At 41.2% G+C, this 14,927-nt stretch overlaps 1 protein-coding gene across 11 annotated transcripts in view; it reads right to left on the reverse strand.

Annotated features, from left to right (window-relative positions):
• Nucleotides 1-14,927, reverse strand: part of LOC139762749 (trithorax group protein osa-like) — a 437,278-nt gene that overhangs the window by 356,749 nt on the left and 65,602 nt on the right. The window lies entirely within an intron of this gene.

The raw sequence follows: 14,927 nt of genomic DNA on the forward strand, positions 1-14,927 counted from the left end.
TTTACCCCAGACGCTTCACATGCCCTGATTCAATCCACTGACAGCACGTCAACCCCGGTATACCACATCGCTCCAATTCACTCTATTCCTTGCCCTCCTTTCACCCTCCTGCATGTTCAGGCCCCGATCACACAAAATCTTTTTCACTCCATCTTTCCACCTCCAATTTGGTCTCCCTCTTCTCCTCGTTCCCTCCACCTCCGACACATATATCCTCTTGGTCAATCTTTCCTCACTCATTCTCTCCATGTGCCCAAACCATTTCAAAACACCCTCTTCTGCTCTCTCAACCACGCTCTTTTTATTTCCACACATCTCTCTTACCCTTACGTTACTTACTCGATCAAACCAACTCACACCACACATTGTCCTCAAACATCTCATTTCCAGCACATCCATCCTCCTGCGCACCACTCTATCCATAGCCCACGCCTCGCAACCATACAACATTGTTGGAACCACTATTCCTTCAAACATACCCATTTTTGCTTTCCGAGATAATGTTCTCGACTTCCACACATTCTTCAAGGCTCCCAGAATTTTCACCCCCTCCCCCATCCTATGATCCACTTCCGCTTCCATGGTTCCATCCGCAGCTAGATCCACTCCCAGATATCTAAAACACTTTACTTCCTCCAGTTTTTCTCCATTCAAACTCACCTCCCAATTGACTTGACCCTCAACCCTACTGTAACTAATAACCTTGCTCTTATTCACATTTACTCTTAACTTTCTTCTTTCACACACTTTACCAAACTCAGTCACCAGCTTCTGCAGTTTCTCACATGAATCAGCCACCAGCGCTGTATCATCAGCGAACAACAACTGACTCACTTCCCAAGCTCTCTCATCCCCAACACACTTCATACTTGCCCCTCTTTCCAAAACTCTTGCATTCACCTCCCTAACAACCCCATCCATAAACAAATTAAACAACCATGGAGACATCACACACCCCTGCCGCAAACCTACATTCACTGAGAACCAATCACTTTCCTCTCTTCCTACACGTACACATGCCTTACATCCTCGATAAAAACTTTTCACTGCTTCTAACAACTTGCCTCCCACACCATATATTCTTAATACCTTCCACAGAGCATCTCTATCAACTCTATCATATGCCTTCTCCAGATCCATAAATGCTACATAAAAATCCATTTGCTTTTCTAAGTATTTCTCACATACATTCTTCAAAGCAAACACCTGATCCACACATCCTCTACCACTTCTGAAACCACACTGCTCTTCCCCAATCTGATGCTCTGTACATGCCTTCACCCTCTCAATCAATACCCTCCCATATAATTTACCAGGAATACTCAACAAACTTATACCTCTGTAATTTGAGCACTCACTCTTATCCCCTTTGCCTTTGTACAATGGCACTATTCACGCATTCCGCCAATCCTCAGGCACCTCACCATGAGTCATACATACATTAAATAACCTTACCAACCAGTCAACAATACAGTCACCCCCTTTTTTAATAAATTCCACTGCAATACCATCCAAACCTGCTGCCTTGCCGGCTTTCATCTTCCGCAAAGCTTTTACTACCTCTTCTCTGTTTACCAAATCATTTTCCCTAACCCTCTCACTTTGCACACCACCTCGACCAAAACACCCTATATCTGCCACTCTATCATCAAACACATTCAACAAACCTTCAAAATTCTCACTTCATCTCCTTCTCACATCACCACTACTTGTTATCACCTCCCCATTTGCGCCCTTCACTGAAGTTCCCATCATATACCTGCTAAAGGCAACATGTGACTGTAACTTCCTACCTGTCAAACACCAGTCATGATATAGGTGACTGTCTAATCTACAAGCTACATAACGAATCATTCAGCCACACTTTACAGTAAATGCGCAGAAAATTCTTATCCAGTATATTCAATCACTACAAAGTCTACAAAGAAAACACTGGTACAACATAAGCATGCCTGAAACAGAATATCTAACTGTAAACCTCTCTTAACCTCTCTTTCTCCAATTATCATACAAATGGTGCAGCAAAATTTGATATGCAAAATTTTCTATAACAGGATTACCAACAAAGAACTAGTTTCACTGCAGACCTTCTTTTTTTACCAATTCATATTTTATCATCCTAGCAATGTTTATCATAACAAGTGCTTATCAAATTGTATCTGTTAATCAGACCAGTGTCACCTACATGATAATATTACAAGTTAACCAATAACATTACTCATTACTGTATAAGTGCTATAGTCACCCACAATTTTAGCTTGGCTGAAAAATCACTAGCACTGCTTTAAGAATAAACCATTTTGACTTCATAGGCCTCAAAAAATCAGAAGAAAGCAGTGCCAGGCTGCTCAGATTCAAAAATGACCAAGAGCAGTCCAAGATTCAAAAATGACTGAGAGCAGTCCAAGAATCAGCTGATATCATTGTGGTGACCTGAGATGTGTGTTATCTGCCTCCCAATTAGATAATCTTCAACTGTTTGTTGTAGCTAGAGTACATCTATCTGAGGAGTAACAGTAGTCAGGAGCTCAAGTTACCAATGATTCCACTATACTCTGGACTGTTCATGCAATCACCCTTGGGGAAATTTAGAGTGACAGACCAGACTCACTCCACCATCCTCTACCCAGAGGTAATTTTCTTATCTACCTTGCAGTCTTCAATGAATTCAGGAAGCCGAACAACTCCCATGTGACATCAATTTGGGAGCTGAATCATGGAGCATTCATGCATTTAATTCATCATGCAATATACTCTCAGCCAATTAATAGTACAGCTCAAGTCATGGTGAAATACTACACTCTAACTTATAACAGCCTCTATGAGTGTTTGCTCACGTGAGTTGTCAGTACCTGGCTGTCAGCCAGCTTTAGAGCAGAAGAGTATGTGCATACATTTGACATACCACACCAGCCAGCCAGACTTCCCATCACACACACACACACACACACACACAGTGCCTAATCCTGAACATCAAACTAACCAGCTGAACAGACTGCATGTACATCTGGCATCCTTATGCATGCCACAACACCACAAGCCACCATCAAAACATCTATTCAATCAAGTATCACCATACAAGCACATCAATATTTCCCCCCCGAGTGATCAAGTCCACTGCACGAGACCAAGTGGTTTCTTCCTTACATGTAGGAGTTGCCTGAGTATAATGAAAGCGAATCTGAGAACAGTAATCAGTGTTGAGTACTATTAAAAAAAGAGCCATGATACCAAAGAATTAAACAGTAAAGGAGGGATTAAACGTGTACCAGAACATATTTGTCACCCAAAACATCGAGTACCTCCTGATGTTGTTAACACTAAGCATGTGTGTGAAAATGAATGACTAATATTTTCCTCACCTAACTGTTTGAGAAATGGAAGTGTATGGAAACAGAGACGCAAATGTGAATCATAGGGAGGATGAGGGGTTCTGGGAGCATTGATTAATGCATGGAAAGAAAGGTTATCTGGGAGAGCAAAATGGGTATGTCCGAAAGTACAGCAGCCCCAATGTTGCAGTAAGGATGCAAGGCATAGGCTCTAGATAAAAATGTGTGGAGAAGGGTGGATGTGTTGGAAAAGATTTGGTCATTAATCAACTATGCTGCTGGAAGCTGCAGCACTCAAAGATATATAACCCCCACAGCCTGGCTGGTCTGGTACACTTTTCCAATGCACTCTTAAACTTCTCCACTGTGCATCCCATCCTTTTTCTAATGGTAGCTGGCAAGCTTTTGAAGAATCTTCAGCCCCTGATGTTTAAAGTGTTCTCTATTTTTGTACATATTGAACCTTTGGATAGCAGAGGTGGTATCTTACCAAGTCTTCCACACCTCTCATGCCAGCAGAATGCTATTTCCAAATGTAAGTTGGGATCCATACCTTCTAAGGGTTTCCAGGTAATCAATTCATGAGGCAAAGCATCCGCTAACAACTGCCTGTCCCTCTTTTGTTCATTTTTCCATTCTGACAGTACTATAGATGTCATTCCCATAAACAAAACAACTCTATTTGGTTCTTGTTTCTCCTCTAACTCTACCCTGGATGACTCTTAACTTTTTGTAACCCCAATTATCAATCCTATGCTCCTTCCCATAATCAATTTCAGAACTGTAAAAAAGAGCATCACTCTCTGGATGCAAGCATGGCTCATGGACCTTATGGCATCCATAACTTGCACCTGTGTTAGCTAGTCTATTCTGTTTATGTTTTAAAAATCATAAATTTTCCTTCTTAGAAGCACACATTGGCACATACCATCCCTAAGAAGGATGACCTTTCTAACCCTTTGAACTAATTTCCTGTTGTTCTAACATCTACTATTTCCAAAACCTTTGAATCCCTCCTCAATCCCCATATCCTCAGACAAGAATCTCACAGTCTTCTGTCTGATCACCAGTATAGCTTCCAAAAGGCAAGATCCACTGGTAATATTCTTTCCTATCTTACTAATGTCAGGTCATCACTGCTATAAGATTTTTGGGAATCCTATGTAGTTGCCCTTGTTATGTCCAAAGCACTGGACAGGGTGTGGCATCAGGGTTTCATGGAAGCTCCCCACTTTCAGTTTCTCTTCCTCATATTGCTCTTTCATATCCAGCTTCTCTGGCCAGTCTATCTCCGTGGTTGTTGATGGATCAACCTCTCCTCGTTTCTCCATCAAAAGTGGTGTCCCTCAAGGTTCTGTCCTGTCTCCCACACTTTTTCTTCTCATCAATGATTTCCTTTCTTCTACACACAACGAAATGCCCTCATATGCTGATGACTCAAAGCTACATTCCTCCATATCCTTCAAATCTGCTCCTTCTCTCACTTGATCTGCATCTCATTTCAACACAACTTCCCCACTAAACTCAAACTTGGACAGGATATCTCAGTGGGATAGACAAAAATCTAGTGAAGTTTAATGCCCTGAGGGTCTAATTTCTTCCAATCTTTCTTTGACAGATCTGTTATTCCATCTCTTGACTCGAATGAACACATGTGGTATTACTGTGACATCCACACTGTGATCTTGGAAACCCCACATTACGGAAAGAGCTAAGTCTACCTCTAAGAAACTGAGAGTCCTGTTTAGATGTCAAATATTTTTTGATCCATTTTTCTTTTTTCATGTTGAAGGCTCCAGTCATGGACAAAAGTCTACATGAAGGCCAGGCCTCAATTGAAATATAGAGAGAACTATGAAATGGAAAAAGAAAAGACAAGGGAAAGTTTTTATGAATTTTTGAGAAAGTGAAAGACTTGTCTTTTGAAATGTGCCAGGTCATAGTCATTAGGCAAGACATGAGAAAGTAGAGATTTCCAAAGCTTCAACATGTAGGGAAAGAGGCAGGTATCAAAATGGCCCACCCTTGAGTTGCCGATGGTCACAGAAGAATCATGTGATGCAGCAACTTGACGAGTATTGTGTGGTCTAGTTAGTGGTGGTGGCAAACAAGCAGCCAGCTCTTGGGAGTAAGAACCAAAATAATACCTATAGAAGAGGGAAACAGAACCAGCACTGCAGCTCTAATTATACAAATGGTTGATCCATCCTTGTATGGAATACTGCTTTCACATTTGGGGTGGCTCTAGCTCTACATCCTTACCTGGCAAAGTCAAGCTGAAAGCAGTATGACTCATCAACTCTCCCAGCCTAAATATAAAACGTGGCCTACACCACAATGCTGGTTCACTTTCCCTCTTTTAAATGCATTTCTTTGGTTTCATATCATAAGAGCAAGCTGCTCATGTGCCCAAACACTAGCTTGACCACACAATACCCATCAAGCAGCTGTTACATGATTACTGTGTGGCCACTGGCATGTCAGGAGTGAGCAATTCTAACAACTGTTTCTCTCCCTACACCTTCAAGCTCTGGAACTCTCTGCCTATCCATGTCTTTCCCAATAACTATGATCTCACACTTTTGAAAAAGACAAGTTTTTCATTTCCTCCAAAATTTGGAAATACTTTCCCTCATCTCCTCTTTTTCCCTTTCATTAATCTCTTTCAATTAAGGCCAAGCCTTGATATAGAAGAGTAAGGTGACTGGGGATCTCTACAGTGGATGGTACTACACTTGAAAGCGGGTTGACTGTGTTGGTGGGTAAGGATATTCAATGTTTGTATGGATCATGGTGACGTGGCTGAGGATTGGTGGAATGTATGTATAGTGCCATCATAAAAAAGGCAAAGGGGACACAGGCAAGTGTTCAAACTGTACAGGTAAAAGTCTGTTCAGTATACCTGGAAAATTGGATGGGAGGGTATTGACTAAGAGAGTGAAAGCATGTCTATGGGAGGGTGCTGACTCAGAGGGTGATAGCATGTATAGGCCATCAGACTGGGTAGGAGCAGTGTGGTCTCAGAAGTGGTAGGGGATGTGTGGATCAAGCGTTTAATTTGAAGAATGTGTGCAAGCAATATTTAGAAAAACAGACGGATTTGTATATGGCATTTATGAGAAGGGGATGTGTGGATCAAGTGTTTGCTTTGAAGAATGTGTGCAAGAAATATTTAGAAAAACAAATGGATTTGTATGGCATTTATGGATCTGAAGAAGGCATATGGAAGGGTTGACAGAGATGCTTTGTGGAAGGTATTAGGAATATATGGTGTGGGGGGAAAGCAGCTAGAAACTTCTACCTAATGTGTTAACCTAATATTCCTGCCTAATGTGACAAGTGACTTCTACCAAATGCTCCCAGTTAATGCTCCTACCTACTGCTTACACCTAAAGCTCTTGTCTGACATTCCTAAATACTACTTCTACCTATCACTCCTACCATTTTGTAGGAAGTAGCTGGTGGGCAGCCAATGACCAGGGAGGTACATCACTGGTACTACCTGCCTGAGTAGGGTTAGTGATGGCTATGTAGAGAGCCAGAACTTCAATGGTTGTCAAGTTACACTCCTTTGATCTAGGTAGCTGTATTTTCTTTTCTGCTTCACCCTCACATGGACTGCTGATATTCTGTCCACAAACATACAGTCTCTTGTCACATATAGCACTTGACACTTAATTCACAGAACTCATTCTTTGCAACTCTAGATTCTCCTGTGGTGAGAACCACTTTGTACTAACCCTGCCTTTTGGCATTTTAACATCAATGGAAAAAAATCTTTCATTTTTGTGAAATTCCTTTAAACTCACATGGAAACTTGTTTCTATCTCAAGCTGGACATGGGTTTGTAACTCATGCTGGATATGGATTTCTAACTCAAGCTGGATATGGTTTGTAACTCAAATTGGATATGGGTTCTACATCACGATGGATATGGTTTGTTACTCAAGCCAGAAATGGTTTGCAACTCAAGCTGAATATAGTTTGTAACTCAAGCTGGATATAGTTTACAACTCATGTGGTTTCTAACCTAAGCTGGATACGGGTTTCTAACTCAAGCTGGATATGGTCTCTAACTCAGGCTGGATATGAATTCTAACACAAGCTAGATGTGGCATGTAAATCAAGCTGAATGTGGTAACTCTGAGCTGGATATGGGTTTCTAACTCTACATTAGGTAGCCGCCTACATACCTTTTACATTAACTAGATTCTATCTAGCTACAGGTTTTCCACTTCATTAATAACTCTTTATATTTTTCCTCAATCACCATAAATATTTTTCCTTAATCACCATAATAACCAAATTTAAATACATTTTCAAGTTTCACATAAAATATGGCCTCATTAAAACCTTTGTACACGACTGAAGCCTTTGGAAAAAAATCATTTATGAATACTATTGCCTTGATACCAATAACACAACCATCAGTACCACCCCTACATTACAACCTGTAGCAAAATTAGGAATACCATAACCATCATCATCATTAATCCCTGCTAAACCTAACTACAACTTAACAACTAACAGTTCCACATAATGCAACATCAACAAAATCAGTTACCTCATGCTTTCAAAGACACCATCAATAAAACAAGTAACCTTATGCTCCTAAGAACAGAAGGCAAACCATTTTTACAAAATCACCATCATGAATGCCTGGGGCTGCTCCTCCATGGCACACCCACATACAACCTCATTCCCTATCTAGCTGATAAAACCATACTTAAATGTGATGGCCAACTACGTATATTCACAAGTATAAAGAAGTTAATAGGTGACAGAGACCCGACGACCATTTCCAAACAGAGAGGAGAATCTATCAACTTGCCAGGAGGATATCTATAAATAATCTACATGCCTACAGTAGAATGAATGTAGACAAATAATGAATCACCCCAACCATCCAGGAGCCTGGTTTGTACTGTCACCCTATTTACTGCTCAACTTCATATTATCACTACCCTACATTTACTGTTCTTAATGTGACTCTTCACTTAGAAAACTGATCAAGAAATTCTCATTATGAACAACAACTATCTCATTTGTATAACTTACTTTTCTGAAATAGTTATTTCCCTGTCCACTATTTGACATTACTATACCTCACCATCGGTAAACCTTACAATAGTTTCAGAGAGCTCTTCCACCCCCCAACAATACTTCAACCTGGGACCTTATATTTAACAAAACCCAAAGATAGTTAAGGAAGTCTTCTACCTACATACCACTGCTCTTCTGATCAGCCAGGTTGTCTGAGGATACAAAACTCGGAATAATGTACCCTCAACAACCTGAGCGATCTCATATCATAATATGCCTTACGTCAAGTAGCATATATCTACCTTAACACATTTCCCTAGAGAATATAAGTGCTGTGGAGAGTGTCCTCATACATTTTGCTTCTCTCGCCATGAAGGCTGGCAATACTTACACTATTATCTACACAAGGCAATAGTTACTCTCTTGTTCTTGCTTTCAGCAAGGTAATGTAGAACATAATGCTTGTGTGATGGGTGCCACAATAGGGTTCCTGCATAATTTTCACTGTAATGGGTGCAAAATAATATTCTTGCACACATGATTACAATATTCCACTACTAAACAAAACCAGGACCTTATCTAATCAAGTGTAACATGAACTATAAGTTAGATACAAAGATTAACTTTTTTCAGGTTACTTGGGAGTGAAATGAGATTCATCCTAAGAAACCCGACTGTGTTCCAATAAAAACTACAGGTATAGTTACTGACTGTTTCCATAAAAACTAAAGGTATAGTAAAAGTTTTTCTACAATAAAAAGGTTATTACTCTTCAGTAAACAATACAGTGAAATGAGATTTGGCCTGAAGCTTCTTGGTATGACCTAACCTCAGGGGGGTTAGGCCACTTTTAAGAGTCTGGTCTCAGGTCTTCATTTCTCTATAGTGAGGTTATATGAATAATGACCTGTACCACCTGCCATAGTATTGGTGGTGAGAAACATCTATACATGTATGACTTCGCTCGTTCAAATGTTATACATATGGCAATGAGAAAGCAGTGGACAAACTTTAACCTCAACCCTATTAGACAATGTAAATATTTTCAAACTAAGTGTACTGCAAGAGAATACTATGGCTCTAAACATGACCTTGATCCTAATGGTAGGGTTACAGGGATGGGTAATGGCACATCGTCTGTTACAGTGTAACATGTTCAAAGAGTGTATTTCCATTCCTTCTACTGGCTCTCAAATTATGGAGAGGAAAGGAAAACAGCAAGACCCCAGGGGTAACCCTGAAGGTGGGTCATCACACAAATGGGGTGGTAGTAGTGGCGATGTTGCCACTCCATGCTACTGGTTCATAAGATATGTACCTGACCAAACTAAGACCCACAGAAAGATAAAATGGCCACTTTCCCAGCCCACTCATAATTATCTCAAGAGATCTTTTACATTTCTCTTTCACAGTATAAGTGCATAAGTTGGCTTACTTCAGTTACCTGCTGGACAGCTAAATTATGAGTACAGTGCACCTAAAGCTGTCACCTGTCGGACAAGCACAGTTCACTCTGCAACAACTTTGCACCTAGGAGGTACCAGATATCACCACGTTTATGTGTCATCTGTCAAGAACCAGGAAATCCCTACTCCCAATTCATGTAATTTTTTTGGTTAGTATACAGTGTGTGCAAGCCATGACACCAGTCACACTTACAAAAACCTTTTAGCTCAGGTTTTTGCCCCAGTAACTACCAGTTAATATAGTAATGAGGAAGGAGGCACGAAAGGTGATCCCTCGCCCTACAGCCATGTTGCTCTTGGCTTCTGTAAATTGTTCTAGTCTTCAGGTCAGCCAACTACTGTTATGATATGCCATGCTTCAACTTCCAGTCGTAACGACCTGCCTCTCTACATAGGCCAGTCTTACTCCATCTGGCAGTAGAAGAGTGGAGGCTGCCTCTCCAGAGGAGGCTGGGTCTCCCTTGTACTGCTCGACAAATGCAATGATTCAGAAAAGCTGCAGAATTCAAGATGGGTATAAGTTGTGGGTATGGTGATTGTAAGGAGGATAGGGCAGTAATCTGCAGTATTACATGGTGATGGTGGTTACTGTGGTGAATGGAAGTGGTGTTAAGCTCGGTGGGAGGTAGGAAGGGTGGAGATGATGTACTAGTAGCTATGTATAGGGTATGGTTGGGTTGCAACCCTGGGGCTGTGTCGCCCCTTTACACAAGTAGTACTCCAAAACACATCCAGCACCTTACAACATATGCAGTGCCCTCAAACACAAATGGTGCCCCAACAAAACACACCTACAAGCCCATACTACTTGTTAGCCTACACTATGCTGACTAACTTTACCACACTCAATGTACCATCAAGCTCACAAAGATACAACACACCATCCAGGTCACTACACCACCGTTCACTAAACCACCACATGGACCCTCACTGTACCACCACTCATTATACCACTACACCCTCACTATACTGCCACTCACTACACCACTACAACTTCACTGTCCTACCATCCACTACATCCTCACTGTACTGCCACTCACTAAACAACTACATCCTCACTGTGCCACAACTTACTATACCACTAAACCCTCAGTATACCACCATTCATCATACCAATACACCCTCTGTACCACAATACACTATAACATTACACTTTCCTTACACTGCCAGGCTCACTATATCATACAACCTCACTGTACCACCATTCACTATACCACTACACCCTCAGTGAAGCACTCACTATTCACTACAGCACACCATCACTGCTGTACCACCATTCACTGTAACATTACGCCCTCCTTACACCGCCAGGCTCAGTAAAACACAACTTCAATATATTCATCATACAATATGAGTACTCTGTATAATGATACAAGAGACATGCGACTTTAATAAAGCCAACTCTAACAGTTACAAACATACGAGTTAAAAAAAAAAAAAAAAAATATGCGTAAAAATACATTATAACCGATTATGAAGTTTGCCTCTGTGGCGTGAAAAATAGGGTCAAGGTGACCTCATACATACTATATATCAATAAATCAAAATACATTCACAGCAGAAAAAAACAGAAATAAAGTGTCACTTAGTAGTGAAAGTCTCGGTACATTTAATTATACATCAAACCCTTCGTGGAGTAATTACCCAGAAAATTCAATATAACATTTTAAGATTTATTCACATGGTTTGAAAAAAAAAAACTTACTATGAGTCATTTGACTAAAATACTTTGAAAACTACTAGGAGTCATTTGACCAAAATGCTTAAAGTTACTGAACCAGTTAATGCAAAACAAACACTTTCGAAAACTGAGATGAACACGCTATAGTTCACTTAACCTACGACCACCAACTTCGCACTTAAGAAAAAAAAATAAGAAAATATTACATTAAGTTAGTACAAGCAATCCCAAACTCCAGACTACACTTAACATAAAAAAATAATAATAAAGGTAAAAGTAACCTACAATTTCTGGAAGTAACAGACCAAGAATGCTATAATTATGTTAAACAACAACTGAAAGCAACGGGTCCAAAATTTTATGATAATGCAAATGAAACAACTACTGAAACAGATCTTTGCTAGCTAAACTGATATAATCATCTCAAGTTAAACAAATACTGGACGGAACAGATTCACACCCTATAATGATCTAAACAAAAAACTACTGGAAGTAACAGATTAAGATCGATATAATCATCTAACTTTAAAAAAAAAGTGATCATATTTTCAAACAATATGTCAATAATATAGTTCTGCTTCATACCAATGTTCATCATCAAAACAAAATGAGAAATGGTGACCATACATTATGAATTCTACATTATGAATTTTGAGACTATAAATCTCTCAACATATTTTAGGATATCTTAAATCAAATAATTAACAAACAGCTACATTCTTTCTTTCATGTTTATACGTACTTGAGGAACCGTCAAAGTAGTGCGGACAATGGCCACATTAACACGCATGCAGTCTTCCTACGTTCAGTACAATGCACCGTGACCAGAAACTTACAATGTACACACTGCTTATACATCAAAGGTAAACTTCTATACCTTCATAACAACTATAAAGCCAAGCCCTCCCTTGTGATCAACATCACCCACCCACCGGTGAATCAATAACACAGAGGAGATAGACATGGGAAGGAGGAGGAGGGAGGGGGGGATCATGAGCACTGCTGTACTATCACGTCCTTACAGTGACTGTTTTAATGATAACGAACTTAGTCAACTAACTCACTTTGGCCTAAAAGGATGTACTCATGAATGCGCTTCTCTTACTCACATTAATTCACTTTCCCCATGTGTTACGTACCTATCTTCCTGCCATACCACTCATAATCCTTGTACCATCACTTGACTCACTGTTCATCACTCGAAGCTGGTCATATGATAATGCAGGTTCCTCACCCTGCCAATGTGGCTAGCGGCCTTCCCTCTCTCCGGATGTTAACACTTTTTTTACTGAGCATTTTCACTCCACACTACCCTTCACTATCTCTCGTTCACCACACTGTTTTCTTCCTATCTTTCTCCCCGTAAAATTCTTCTTCAATTCTCGCTCCTATGGCTTTCTTTCCCTCTCCCTCATTCATCCCTAGCCCACAGCCTGTCTATCTTACTCATCGCTATCCCCCCTCCCTCCCCATAGGCTCCTGACCACCTCCCTCTTACTCACACGTACCCCGTCTGGTCTTGCACTCCTGGGTGGGGGGGAGTACCTGAGTCATGAATGGGTTACAGCCTCACCAGACACTGACTAATCATCTCAATGGGAGGCCCGCCAATACTTCAAGGTCACACACACACACACACACACACACATCATGACGTCAGACCCAAAATAAAAACCGTGGAGGGAGAAGCGAACACTGCTGGCATGTTTATACTGGTGAACCAAACTGGCTATGTCAGGAATGTAACATTTACCGCGGCACATATACCCAAGGCTGCTCCTGCCCAGCAACAAGTACACTTCTCTACTGAAGCCACGTAAAACCCTCCCGCCTAAGACGACACATCATAAAAAAAGATGTGCGAGGAACAATATATTGGGCGTGGGTTGCGTAGGCTGGGAGTGTGGTGGTGCATGCATACTGCTCCCACCATCAGGGCAAATATTGACCCACACGCCCTCCTCCGACACTCTCTGACGTCACCAGGTTACCCCGTGAGGCAAATAACATGGAGTAGCCACCTCTGCGTCTAGCATTATCCTGTGGGGCCAGGCCACCTTCATACACCTGTACCTCCCTACCAGTACCTACAGCGAGACATGACGTACCACTACCTATCTACCTACCTAAATACCTATCAGTACCAACGGCGAGGTACCACTACCCATCTACCTACCTACCAGCACCTACAGCGAGACATGAGGCGCCCGTACCTTCCTAATTACCATGGGGCATGACTGGTGCACAAGGCAGGGTAACACACAGGCAGAGTGAGGACCTAAGGATGGTAAGGAGCAAGTGCTGGGGCCATGCACAGCACAGCAGCCAGGGATGTTACTTACACTATCGACAAGTTGTACGGCCATGTACCCTCCTGAACCAACCTTGCTAAGGATAATCTCACACCAGGAACACAACAAAGCATCCAACACAACACTATTGTGTCTTGCCAATCCTCTTGGTGTGTCGTTCACCTAACCCTTTACCACACGCCAGACACTTGCTGTCACAGTCTACGTGTCTACTTCCACCATCCTGGCTCATCTCTACATCAGTCATACTGCTATACAGTCGATGTTATCACAGACCATCAGGTCATATGTTACCTAGCTCTCCTATGCCCTGTCCTCCGGCAGATAACCTGGTCACAGACTAAACAGGTTGTCTGTTACCTCCCTCATCATGTACTATACTCCAGCAGACAGCTTGCTCACGGATTGTGTCAAGTTTTGTGTGACCTGCCTCTCCCATATTATGTCCTCAGGCAGACAAACTCGTCATTGACCTGAAAGGTCTCCTGTTACCTGGCTCTCCCATGTCCCAAAAGTGTCTCTCTACAACCCGGAACATGACTATCATCTCATGAGAAACAACATGAATGACATGAGGAAGGCTTGGATGATACAGTGGCCAGCACCTGAACATAACACTATCAGTTACGTCGTCAAATAGTATAATTCCTGGGTGTGACACGCGACTCCCAGCTGTGCCACAGGAGGTAATGTGAGAAATGATCATTCATTTATCGTACTTGTTGTGTGGTGTTGGTCATCATCCATGTCTCACCAACCATACGACAACGCCCTGGCACAGTACAGGACCAGCCTACACTGACACCTCCAAACTCAGCATAATGTGTGACATACTGTATAGTATTATATATACATATATATATATATATATATATATATATATATATATATATATATATATATATATATATATATATATATAGTGTGTGAAAGAAGAAAGTTAAGAGTAAATGTGAATAAGAGCAAGGTTATTAGGTACAGTAGGGTTGAGGGTTGAATGGAGAAAAACTGGAGGAAGTAAAGTGTTTTAGATATCTGGGAGTGGATCTGGCAGCGGATGGAACCATGGAAGCGGAAGTGAATCATAGGGTGG

This window comes from Panulirus ornatus, chromosome 44 (genome assembly GCF_036320965.1).
Source record: "Panulirus ornatus isolate Po-2019 chromosome 44, ASM3632096v1, whole genome shotgun sequence".
Classification (NCBI taxonomy): domain Eukaryota; kingdom Metazoa; phylum Arthropoda; class Malacostraca; order Decapoda; family Palinuridae; genus Panulirus; species Panulirus ornatus.